A 12,157-nucleotide genomic window follows, 5' to 3' on the forward strand; every position below is an offset into this window, starting at 1 on the left:
AAAATAGCCACGGTAGCTATTGCCAATTCTCTACTCAAAAGAGTCCAGGTTCCCCTTCTCAACGACAAACTCTGAATACCATGATGTATTAAAAATTTGTAAATCAGAGGGAACATTCCTTTTTGAAATTGGCCTTCATTAATGTTGCTCTGATAACCCATGATCTCTTGGAAGACCCTCAACAATCTTTGCTGTGAATAATTGTAAGTCCCGTAGACGGATCTATGCAATATGATATCAACTCGAACATGATGTTAGTGCGGAATCCTAAGACAGTTGTGATTCAAGAACGAGATAGAAGAACAATATGAATATAATAAACACGAGAATACTCCAAATGCACACGATTATATTATTAAATCGTCTAGCACATGAGATTACCCAAATCGGTATTTGCTCTATAGGATTATGGTGGCTCTCAAAGTCCTCAACAACTACTCAACAACCACACAACCCTAAAATGATTAAACATGCTTTATATAGTTAGCATTTACAAGAGGCCCAATGACCAAGCCCAACTAAGCCCAAACAGAAATCAACATGATTTCTGTATTGCTAACCCATGCAAATCGAAATCCCTATGGATTTCGGTATTACATGCTCCAAGTCGTAAATTCCATCTAGTATAATACTTCGACTCTTTTAGATTATTTCTTTTTTGTCTTGATCATGTCAGGTCTTTTGATATGCGTCAGTCCCCCTTAGACTGATGCTTTCAAAACCTTTAGAATCTTTACTAGAACATGATCAACAACTTCAGCATTAGCATCCAATACTCTACCATCTCCCCCTTTTTGATAGCATCATCCAATTTGAATCTCAGATACTTCATATGCTTCAATTGCAAGAAATAAATCTTGAAATAACAATCAACTTTGATAGAAAGATCAACCAAAATATTTTGAAAACTATTAAATAAAACAAAATAGGACAGACATAATTTTTGTAATTTTTATTTTTCTGATTTTTATGATTTTCTTGAAAAGACTTGAGATGAGATCATACCAGCTAAACCAACTATAACACAATAACCGACATCAGATTTCATGAGCTGAATATAGAAACTAAAACAAGCTTTAAAACAATTTCTTAACAAATTTGTTTTGACAAGAGTAATCAAGAAGTAAAAAATAGATGAAATAAAATAAAACTAAAAACAACAAATAAAACAATTTTAATCACCCGGTCTTCTTGATTTAGCAAAAAGTTTGAGATCAAATTTTAGTTTTTGATAAAAACTGCCGCCTTTATGAAAAGATCCGAACGTGGAATCTTATTGATTAAGGTGCTTTCACAAAGATTCATATTCAGCGTTATTATGACATAAAGAAACAGGTTGATAGCAGGTATAACGAACTTAACATAATTTTCATTTCATCAGTGATATGAATTAGGTTCAGTTCGGCATATAGCGTAGATGGACATCACTCATGGACCTGTGATGCCTCATATATCTTCTCAAAGTGTATTTGACTTTCCCCAGATCATCCTAATTTGACTCAAACCCTCTAGTACTTGACCAAAAGATTTTTGTATTTTTTAGATATTCAAACAGAATTTTAAGCTTTTAGGTTGAATGTTGGACTTACAAGTCGTCCGGACTTACAGACCTTTCATTCAGAGTGTTTAGGACTTATCTGAATGCCCCACCCTTGTAGTTCTAGTTTGACCCTTCCTTTTGAAATACAAATTTATTTAATAACACAATAAGCTATTTTTTCATTATAATTTTTTTATTTTTTTTATAACATAAACAATAACTTAGAAACATAATATTTTTGGTGATCAAGACAATAACGGGCTCGTGTATAACTGGGTAATTGCTTTTCTGCCTATCCTTCGGAGAAATGTATATGGAGACATGCACATTTCTTCAAAATGACTCTCCGTAGTAAGTTTAGCATATTTAGTTTATATCATTTCAATATTTACGCATCATGAAAAGCTACCATACAAATTAATGACTGTTCTAGAGCCTTTTAAGCTTAATAACTTCACCTGTTAGCAAACAAAAACAACGTTTCTATCATTTTCCAAATGTTGGATCAATTTTCATTTGAAAAATGTTTTGAAGCTTCATAAAGCTGTTAACTGAATAATCATATCATTTTCCCAGAAGACAGTTTATAACTCAGTCACCCCGGTCACTCTTAGTTTTCAGGTAAATGGCTATCCCGTTTGTCCACAAGTGGTTAAAAGGACCAAAAACATATGAAAATACATGTCCTTCCAACTTATAGTTACCGACATAATTTTAAGTGAAAGAGTTCAAAACACAAACACACATCACAATCTCCCTGGATGCTTTCAGTCGTTAGGTAATGGCTATCTTGTATGCTTACAAGTAGATGACAGGACCAAACATATACAAGTATATGTCCTTCAAACTTAAGCAGTCGACATAATTTTAAGCGAGATAGATGTGTATCATATTATTTAATAAAAAAAACACGCACACTCTTTTTGATTTTTTTAATTTTCTCCCCCAAATTTTGTGCAAATTAGAAATATGTACAAATTTAACCTCAAAAAATACTCAATCATCAAAACGTAGCTTTTAATAATAATATTTGAAGAAGTGTGATAGTCAGCCAACTGATGTACTATCATTTCACATGTACGTTCAAGTCATTTCTCATTTTGAGAAACTAAACAAACTATACTTGAAAAGCTATACATGAACATATATTTTTTATTTTATAAAAAAAATCAAAATTTTAAAATCTTTTTGACTGATAATCTTTCATACCAAAGTGATACGGTTACCTTTTATCTTCAAGACATCATTTTCCCATTTGTGAGAATCTCCCCCTAAGAATAAGCTTGTTTTGAGATTCTTCATCCTTGTGAGTTGAATGTCTGGAACAAACTTTTAATATGCAATGCATCCCTGATTTGTTCCTACACACTTAGAGAGCAGATTAAAAACGTTTTATCACCCAAAACTCCCGTCCAGACAATAAATAATCCATTTTATGGTTTAAAGATTTAAAAAAACAATGGGTATTTATCCTGTCATGTGCTTGGAACAACCCATTTAATATACAATGTATTTGTGGTTGTTCCTACACGCATAGCGGGATCATTTGGACATAGGAACCCAAGTCATAAATGTCTTGGGGTTCCCTTAAGCATCAACATATGTGACCTCTTTCCAACTCATATCTTTCCCATCTTTAACAGAATCATTTGTTATTACAGAATATGTTTGCTGAGTTTTAAGTTTCCAAGTCTGTCTTGGCTTAGTGAAATTGGAAATAACAGACTTTGGAGTGGAATAATTCGAATTCGAATTCTTAGAACTCTCAACACTCTTTGACTTCTGAAAATTTACTTTTCTTTTAACAGTTTTCAAATCATTTGAGTGCAAACCTTTCATATTAACTTTGAATACTTGAGTATCTGTGACCCATTGTACAAATAATTGTGGTTTTCTTAAATAAGCATTTTGTTTAACCAGTAGATTCATTTGAAACATATTACCTTTCACTTGAGGAGCTTGTCTATTAAAAACACGGTAGTGACACTCCTTTGCCAAATGCCCGTCGTTCCCGCTTACAAAAAACACCTTCATCCTTCTTTTAATGTCAACGAAAGCATTTGCCTCATGTTGAAATTCCTTCTTAGGAAAGGTTTTTCCATTCTTCTTGCCCCTTGGCGCAACCTTCTGATTTTTCTTGTAATAGGGAACGTATAGACAATGAACACAATTTCTTGCTATATGTCCTAGCATTCCACAGTGGTAACATGTTTGCCTCTTAATATAAATAGCACCCAATGATTTATCAACACATGGAGATCCGGAGTATCTATGAGGACGAGACTGTCCTTGTTGTGGTGATTTCTTATGTGCCTTCCCTTTGTTTCCACAACTCTGTGTATTATTATTAGTACAATTTTGTGTTGTGGTGTCATCTGAGTTTGATGACACGTTACAATAAGATTTATTTTCACTAGCCAGAACCCTTTTACTATCAGAAGCAACATCATTTACTATATCTACATATGAAGTAGAAGTATCAAAATTGTTTACACATTTAAAAACATGGTTAATTTCCTTTAGGGATCCTGATCCAACAATTTCATATTGAACCTTTTTACCGTATTTCATATCTTTTACCTTTTCTTCTTGGTCTTTTGTAAGAGGAAGACTAGTATAGTTGTCATTGTATGGTGGGGGTACCTGACCATATCCTATACCCTCACCTTCGTTTTCTTTCCATCATAATTGATTTTCAATCATTGAATTAACTACTTTACTGGAATCATCGAATTTTTTAAAGTCTAGTTCAGCCCTTTCAAATATACTAGTTAGACTCAAAATTTCTAACTTGGAGGCTTCCAGCTTAGAAGTTAATTCAGCGATTTCCTGTTTGGCATCTAGGTGGTGACAACATTTTAGGTTAAACTCATATTTTTGTTTGGTAAAATCCTTTTTCTGTGCCTCAATTTTATTAAGGTAAGCTTTCTCGTTTTTCTTGAGTTTATGGTTTTATCGTTTGGCAGATTTTACCGTTTCCGTGTCTCTAAGCAATGTATCATTATGAAGCTTATGCAAATTTATCTTATCAATGCAAGCTTGAGAACATGATTGAGAACTTACCATATTGGAATTTACTAATGCATTTGAATCTACCTCTATAGGAGAACTCTGAAATACTACTGAGGAGGGAGCAGACTGATTAAGAGTACTTCTAAACATTGAGAAGGTTTGTGGAGGGGAACTCTGATTTTCCCGCCAAATTTTTTCAAAAATTATGATCGCAAAAATTCTCGAGAAAGATGTCCCACTCAAAAGAAGTGTCTAGAAAAAATTTCGTTTAAGACAAATTTTTCCGATTTTCCCGCCAAAAATTCACCGACAATCACCCGAAAAAAAATGTTTTAGCCAAAATCTTCAGGAATGAAGTCTCACTTATAAGGAGTATTCAGAAAAAATTTCATTCAAGAAAAATTTTCCCGCTGAAGTTGACCGAGAACCAAAGTATTCAGGAAAAATGTTCCTAAAAAATGTTTTTTTTTACCGAGAAGCAGTGAAAGTTGACCGAGAACTAGGTTTGACCGAAAACAAGCTTTGACCGAGAACATATCAAATCAACCGAGAAAACTGTTAATTGTTGACCGAGAACACTGCTGGTCGAAAACTCAGATGACCGAGAACATTTGATGACTGGAAACTACAGAATTTGGCTGAAAACACTTAAACTGAGCCAAGAACGATAAAAAATTGGCCGAAATCAGTTGATTTTGGCCGAAAACTCTTGATTCTTGCTGAGAACTATGATCACTTTTTCAGCAAATTAAATCTTGGCCGAAAACCAGAAAACATAGCCGAGAACACCCACAACCACGTTTGACCAGTTGATTTGGTAACAACTAAATCCCTGTTTTAGTGGGATTTAATATGTTTCCAAAAATAAAGAAATCCTTGGTAAAAAATAACTTCTAATCTTCTCTGATTACGAACTCGCCAGAAAAACAACCAAAACACCGAAATACTTAGATCTTGAATGCAATGATATTACAATAACGAGCCTGAATAGGTCTATGGCTCTGATACCAATTGTAAGTCCCGTAGAGGGATCTATGCAATATGATATCAACTCGAACACGATGTTAATGCGGAATCCTAACAAAGTGGTGATTGAAGAACGAGATAGAAGAACAATATGAATATAATAAACACGATAATACTCCAAATGCACACGATTATATTAATAAATCGTCTAGTACATGAGATTACCCAATCGGTATTTTCTCGCTAGGATTATGGTGGCTCTCAAAATCCTCAACAACTACTCAACAACCGCCCAACCCTAAAATGATTAAACATGCTTTATATAGTTAGCATTTACAAGAGGCCCAATGACCAAGCCCAACTAAGCCCAAACAGAAATCAACATGATTTCTGTATTGCTAACCCATGCAAACTGAAATCTCTATGGATTTTGGTATTACATGCTCCAAGCCGTAAATTCTATCTAGTATAATACTTCGACTCTTCTAGATTATTTCTCTTTTGTCTTGATCATGTTAGGTCTTTTGATATGCGTCAGTATAACCAAATCGTGACCTAACAATAAGAGAGTTGCTCAGCAAAATTATCATTTAAGTGTAAGCTCGTGGGAATTAGTTGCTCTGTAATCTCTATCTCCCATCCATGCACAATTGCTCCAAGTTTTGGCCATTCACATCATCGGCAAATTGTGCGAAACTCCAGAAATCAGTTTGTTGATTCATGTAGATGATTGGGTTCTCAGTCAGGGCAAACCTCATGTTTGAGCGATTCAACCAGTTGATCACTAGCTCCAGTGGTTGATTTTCCTATGTGATTTGGAGCAAAGTACACATGTTGTGCTTTGGCTGAAACTTGTGTACCATATTCCACACAATCACAAACAAACACATTCAAAGTAAAGATTAGTCTTTTGAATGGAGTTTTGAATATGCATGAAAGAATAATTGAAGAAAGTATAAAAAGATATTCTTTATGAACCTATTCTTTGACAATTGAGAACCTACACAATAAACAGAGACGTTAGTTACACTGTAAATTAAATTCCTAAACCCAGTTATGAGTGTCGGAAATCACTAAATTAAAGCTTACCAAGTTGGAATTTAAGTAGATGATAATATGTAGAGTGATTGTATGAGTCACGTTTCAATAGTAGGGCACGAGCAATGTGGGTGTAATTGTGGAAAGTGGGAAAAGTGATTGAAAAGTTTCTAAGTCCCCTTTTTATACTATACCTTTCATGTTGGAAAGTGGGTTTTAAATGCATTTTGTCATTTAGTTCAAGAATACTGCCAAAAACATTTTCAAATTTCAAACACAAAATGTGCTCAAGCAATATATTGAAGCTAAGTTTTCTCGATTGTAAGGTACACCTAAGAAGAAGTATACTACTTCTTAATTTATTATATTAGAAATATACTATGTGAAAAAATGATGAAAGAAGTATACTCGAATATATAAGGTTGCTCGAGAAGTTAATCACAAGCTTCATAATCAAGTATAGTTGTTCAGGTAGACTACTTTGCTCGAGATCAATAAAGTTCTCAAAAATAAATTAGAAATATTCCTAAATGTTAATCTTTACTCGAATATTAAAAGATCTGGACTTTAGTAGAAAGTGAACTTAATCCAGCAAATAGTTAACTTTGTCTAAATATACATTGTCAAGCATACTTGAAGGACAAAGTTTACTCAGAATTAATCAAGCTTACTCGATATTTCTCAAATACATCAAGTATGCTTTAAAACACTTAGATCATCAATTCATAACATGAAAGTGTACTCGAAGCATAAGTGTACTCGAAAGCACTTATCTTTCACACCAAATCAGTCAAGCATACACAAGAACACAACATTTTAGTTAATTCATCAAGTATACTAGAAAAACGCAAATCATCAATAAAACCTACAAGTGTACTCGAAAGCACAGTTTTCAAAAAAATCACACAAGTATACTTGAAGATACCTATAAATCATAACACATAATCACAATAGTCAAATCAACAATAAATATACATGCTAAAAGCATATTTGCTATTAATTCAACATTTTGACTTAAACTTCAAACTAAAGCAACAATTTTTCTTAGTGGATCAATAGTTTAAGAACAAACTTGGTGTATTTTGAGATCAAAATTAAGTCTTTCATCGAAAAACCTTTCTTTTGATGAAAAGATCTCAACATGGGATCATATTGACTAAGTCACCTCTCTATATTTCATTCTCAACATTATTTTGACAAATTAGGCAAGTTAATAGCAGGTAAAACTTAGCATGAATTTCATTACTTTGGTGATATGTTTAAGGTTCAATTTTTGCATAATACATAAATGGACTACACTTAATCATATATGATGCCTTCTCAAAGCTTATTTGGATTTCTCCATATCACCCCAATTTGACTTTAACCTCTGATATTTGGTCAAAATATCTTTAAATAACAACACTTAAATATATTTACTTTTGTAATAAATTTATCATTTCAAAACATCAAACTTTTGAGGTTGAACTTTGAACTTACATGCCTTTAATTCAAGTTGTTTAGGACTTATAATGATGACCCACCTTTTTGTAGTTCTAGTTTAAACCCTTAAGTTTATATTTTTATCAACTTTGATTGATATATAATCTTTTTGCGCATTTTTGTTCTTTGTCATATATATAAAAATAAATCATTTTGAGTGACCAAATACCAACAGGCTTGTGTATGACTGGATAGTTACCTTTCTGCCTATCATGTGGAGAGATGTATCTTGATACATGCATATTCATCAATGCATCTCCACATTAAGTTTAGCAAGTTTATTTAGTTTATATCATCTTTGTTCTTTAAATATCGTGGAAAGCTACCATACTTATCAATAACTGCTCTAATAGCCATATTTAGCCCATTAAATCCACAAGATCGGTGTAAATAGTCAATTTACTATCATTTCCCTAAAGTTTGGATCAATTTTCATTTAAAACCTTATAAGCTTCTTTAAATATTGAAGTGAATAATCTTATCATGTCTCAACATCAAAAGTTTGCTCTTTAATCAAAAAAATTTTCACTTTTGAAAAACTTCTTTGATAAATCTAGTGATCACATTAGTTTCAATACAAAAACAAGTTTTGACAAAGACAAACTGTTTCAAGTTTCACACATATTCAATCACATAATCAGCAATTTCATTTATGCATAAACACAAGAAGGCAGACATGAAATTCATTTAAGGCAAAAAATGCATAAACCAACTTGTCATAGGCACACAATGCATAATCATTTCAAAGCAGTCATGAACAATTATCAAATATGTATGTAGATAAGACAATTCAAATCAGTCACAATCTCACTTATCAAATTATCATGAAACATAACACAACTTCACACATAGGTATCATAAAAAATTAATTCATCAAATAGTCATTTAAGCACACATCAAACGTAGCAAATTCACACAAAAAAATAGAAATCACTCTAGACCTTTGAAAAATAGTCAGTTAGCACAGTTAAACATATATCATCAATCAGACTTTATCAGAGTTGATCATGCCTAAAGCTATTAATAGAAAACTGAATCTAGTCTTATCTAGTGGTTTGGTGAACAAATCTGCCAAGTTGTCACTAGTTTCAACTCTCTTCATTTCTATTAGACCTTTCTCATTGCAGTCTCTGATGAAATGGTGTCTGATTTCAATATGTTTGGTATTTGAGTGTTGAACAAGATTGCACACAATAAGCATTGCTGCAGTATTTTCAATAAGTATAAGAGTGTTTAGAAAGTTCATACCATAATTAAGTAGTTGATTTTGAATCCAGAGGACCTAAGCACAATAGGCATATGCATCAATGTATTCAGCTTCTGCAGTTGAAATAGACACAGTTGTTTGCTTTTTTCATTGCCATGATACCAGCCTGTTTCCTAAGAATTGAGAACCACCATAAGTAGACTTCCTGCTCATGTAACATCCATCACAATCACTATATGTGTATTCAAGAAGCTCAAATGACCTATTCTTAGGATACCAAATGGCCAAGTCTGGCTTTCCCTTCAAAGATCTGAAGATTTTCTTGACAGCCATCATGTGTGAAACCTTGACGTTGGCTTGAAATTGTGCAGATCCACACACAATAAACATGATATCTGGTCTTGAAGCAGTTAGGTACATCAGTGATCCGATCTTGGCTTTGTATAAATGTTGGTCTATAGACTCCCCATTTTATCTGCCACCATCTTCTCATGTTTTTCCATTGGAGTAGAAGATGTCTTCAAATCTTGGTACTTGAACTTGGTTAAGATGTCTTGAACATAATTTGATTGATTGATGAATATTCCATCCATTTTTTGTTAAACATGCAATCCAAGGAAAAAATTCATCTCTCCCAATAGAGCTCATGCTATATTTTGATTTCATGACACTTTCAAACTCCTTACACATATCTTCATTGATAGAACCAAAGATGATTTATCAACATAAACTTGAAGTGGAAATAAATCTCCGTTTCTCTTCTTATAGAATAAGGTCTTGTCTATAGCTTCCATTTGAAACCATTTGCAAGTAGATTGTTTGACAACTAATCATACCAAGATATTGGAGCTTGATGCAATCTATATAGAGTGACATAAACATTCTCATATATTTTTCCATTTAGGAACACAAATTTTACATCAAGTTGGAGGATAAGAAAATCCTTATGGCTTCCAATCTTGACACAGGAGCAAACACCTCCTCAAAATCAATTCATTCTTCTTGTAGGCGTCCAAGAGCAACCAATCTTGCCTTTTTATGTATGACAATTCCTCTTTCATCCCTCTTGTCTCTGAAAACCCATTTAGTGCCTATTCCATACTTTCCTCTTGGCTTATCAACAAGTTCCCAAACATGCAAGTTTCTGAACTGTGCAAATTATTCCTACATTGCTTCTACCCAACTGTTATCCTTTAGAGCTTGAACTATGTTATTTGGTTCAATTTGGGATAGAGAACAGGATAGACATATGTTTGCACTTTCAGAAGCACTTCTGGTCACTCTCTCATGCAGGTTACCAATTATGTTTTCAATGTGATGATTCCTTTGGACATAAGAAGTTTGAATGATTTGAGTTGAGGTCAGATTTGTATCCAACTTTGAATCATTCAATTCAGGTTCATCAATGTTCAAATCTTGTGCATCATTGTTCATTTCAGATTCTTCCACATTGTGATTCTTGGTATTAGATGTTGAAGCACCAACATTTGAGAAATTGTGATTTTGAAACAAATTTTCAAACATGGATTGAGTGTCATGTTGAGTTTGATCAGTTGGATTTTTAGTTTGATCTTTTCAGATGTTTCATGATGATCAGGTTCCAGAGGCTCTACATTTTGCACATCATCATCATCATCATCATCTTCTTAAGAAATCTTTCTTTTAAATGAGAACTCTTTGTCATCATTAGCAACTTTGGACCATAGTTTGTCTAAATCAATCTTCTTTTCAACATTTTCTTCGTGAACACTAATTCTATATTAATGTTCTTCAATGTCTTCAAGATATATTTTGAAATATTTGATCAACTTTTCCATATCAAGTAGCCAACTTGCTCCATCAACTGTATTAAATTGATTATCATTGAAGATCATATCAAATGATTCAATCACATTCAAGTGATCTTTTATATAAACTTTGTATACCTTTAAGTGTGAAGAATACCCAACAAAGAAAAAGTTTAATAATTTTTCTTGGAATTTTTTCAAATAATCTTTGGTATTCAATAAAGAACATTTACATACAAAAGTTTTGAGAAACTTGATGTAGGGATTTCTCTTAAACAAAATCTCAGAGGGAGTTTTGTTTTGTCTTTTGTTGAGAAGGACTCTGTTATGAACATAACAAGTAGTGTTGATAGCTTCTGCCCAGAATGATACAGGTAGAAAAGCATTTTCTATCATTGTTCTTCAGCTTCAATGAGGGTCCTATTTCTTCTTTCTGCAACCCTATTTTGTTTAGGAGTTCTTGGTGCACTGAATTATGAAAATATTTCTTTTGCTAGAAAAAATTCAGTTATCACTTTATTCTTGAACTCTGAACCATTGTCACTTCTCATAACCTTCACCCTTGCATCAAGTTGATTCTCAATTTGTAACATCCTAAATTTTATAATAATAAATAAAAGGAAATGAGGTTCGTTTATTTAAATGTGTGTTAAATATTTAATTAAGATTAAGTATAATGAAAGAGTATGGACTAGGATTATTAAAAGATGAAATAAGAGCAGGGATGGTAGATGGGCTTAAGAGAGTATAAATACTCCCTTAAACCACCCTAAAACCCTCATTTCCTATCTTTCATAATTCTCTACGCACTCTGAAACACACACATAACCTCTCCTACGGCTGCGATCTAGAAGAAGAGATCCAAGACTCAAACCTTGCTATATATTGTTAGATCGTGGATATACAAGCAAGATACAAGATTGTTGTTCATAACCAAGCTAGCCGTGACCTAACGAACACATAAAGGTATGCCCTTTTATTTTAAAGGTTACTTTTTCATGAACGGATTGCCATGAAACTTAACCCTAGAGTAGATCGGGTGTGGATAGTTGATAAAGAGACACACTTGATGTTTAAAATGGTCTTAACGAACTCGTGGTTATAAACGACTCTAAAAGAAACCCT

This window comes from Bidens hawaiensis, unplaced genomic scaffold (genome assembly GCF_021521415.1).
Source record: "Bidens hawaiensis isolate Kalapana, Puna unplaced genomic scaffold, B.hawaiensis_p1.1 tig00020788_1, whole genome shotgun sequence".
Lineage (NCBI taxonomy): Eukaryota > Viridiplantae > Streptophyta > Magnoliopsida > Asterales > Asteraceae > Bidens > Bidens hawaiensis.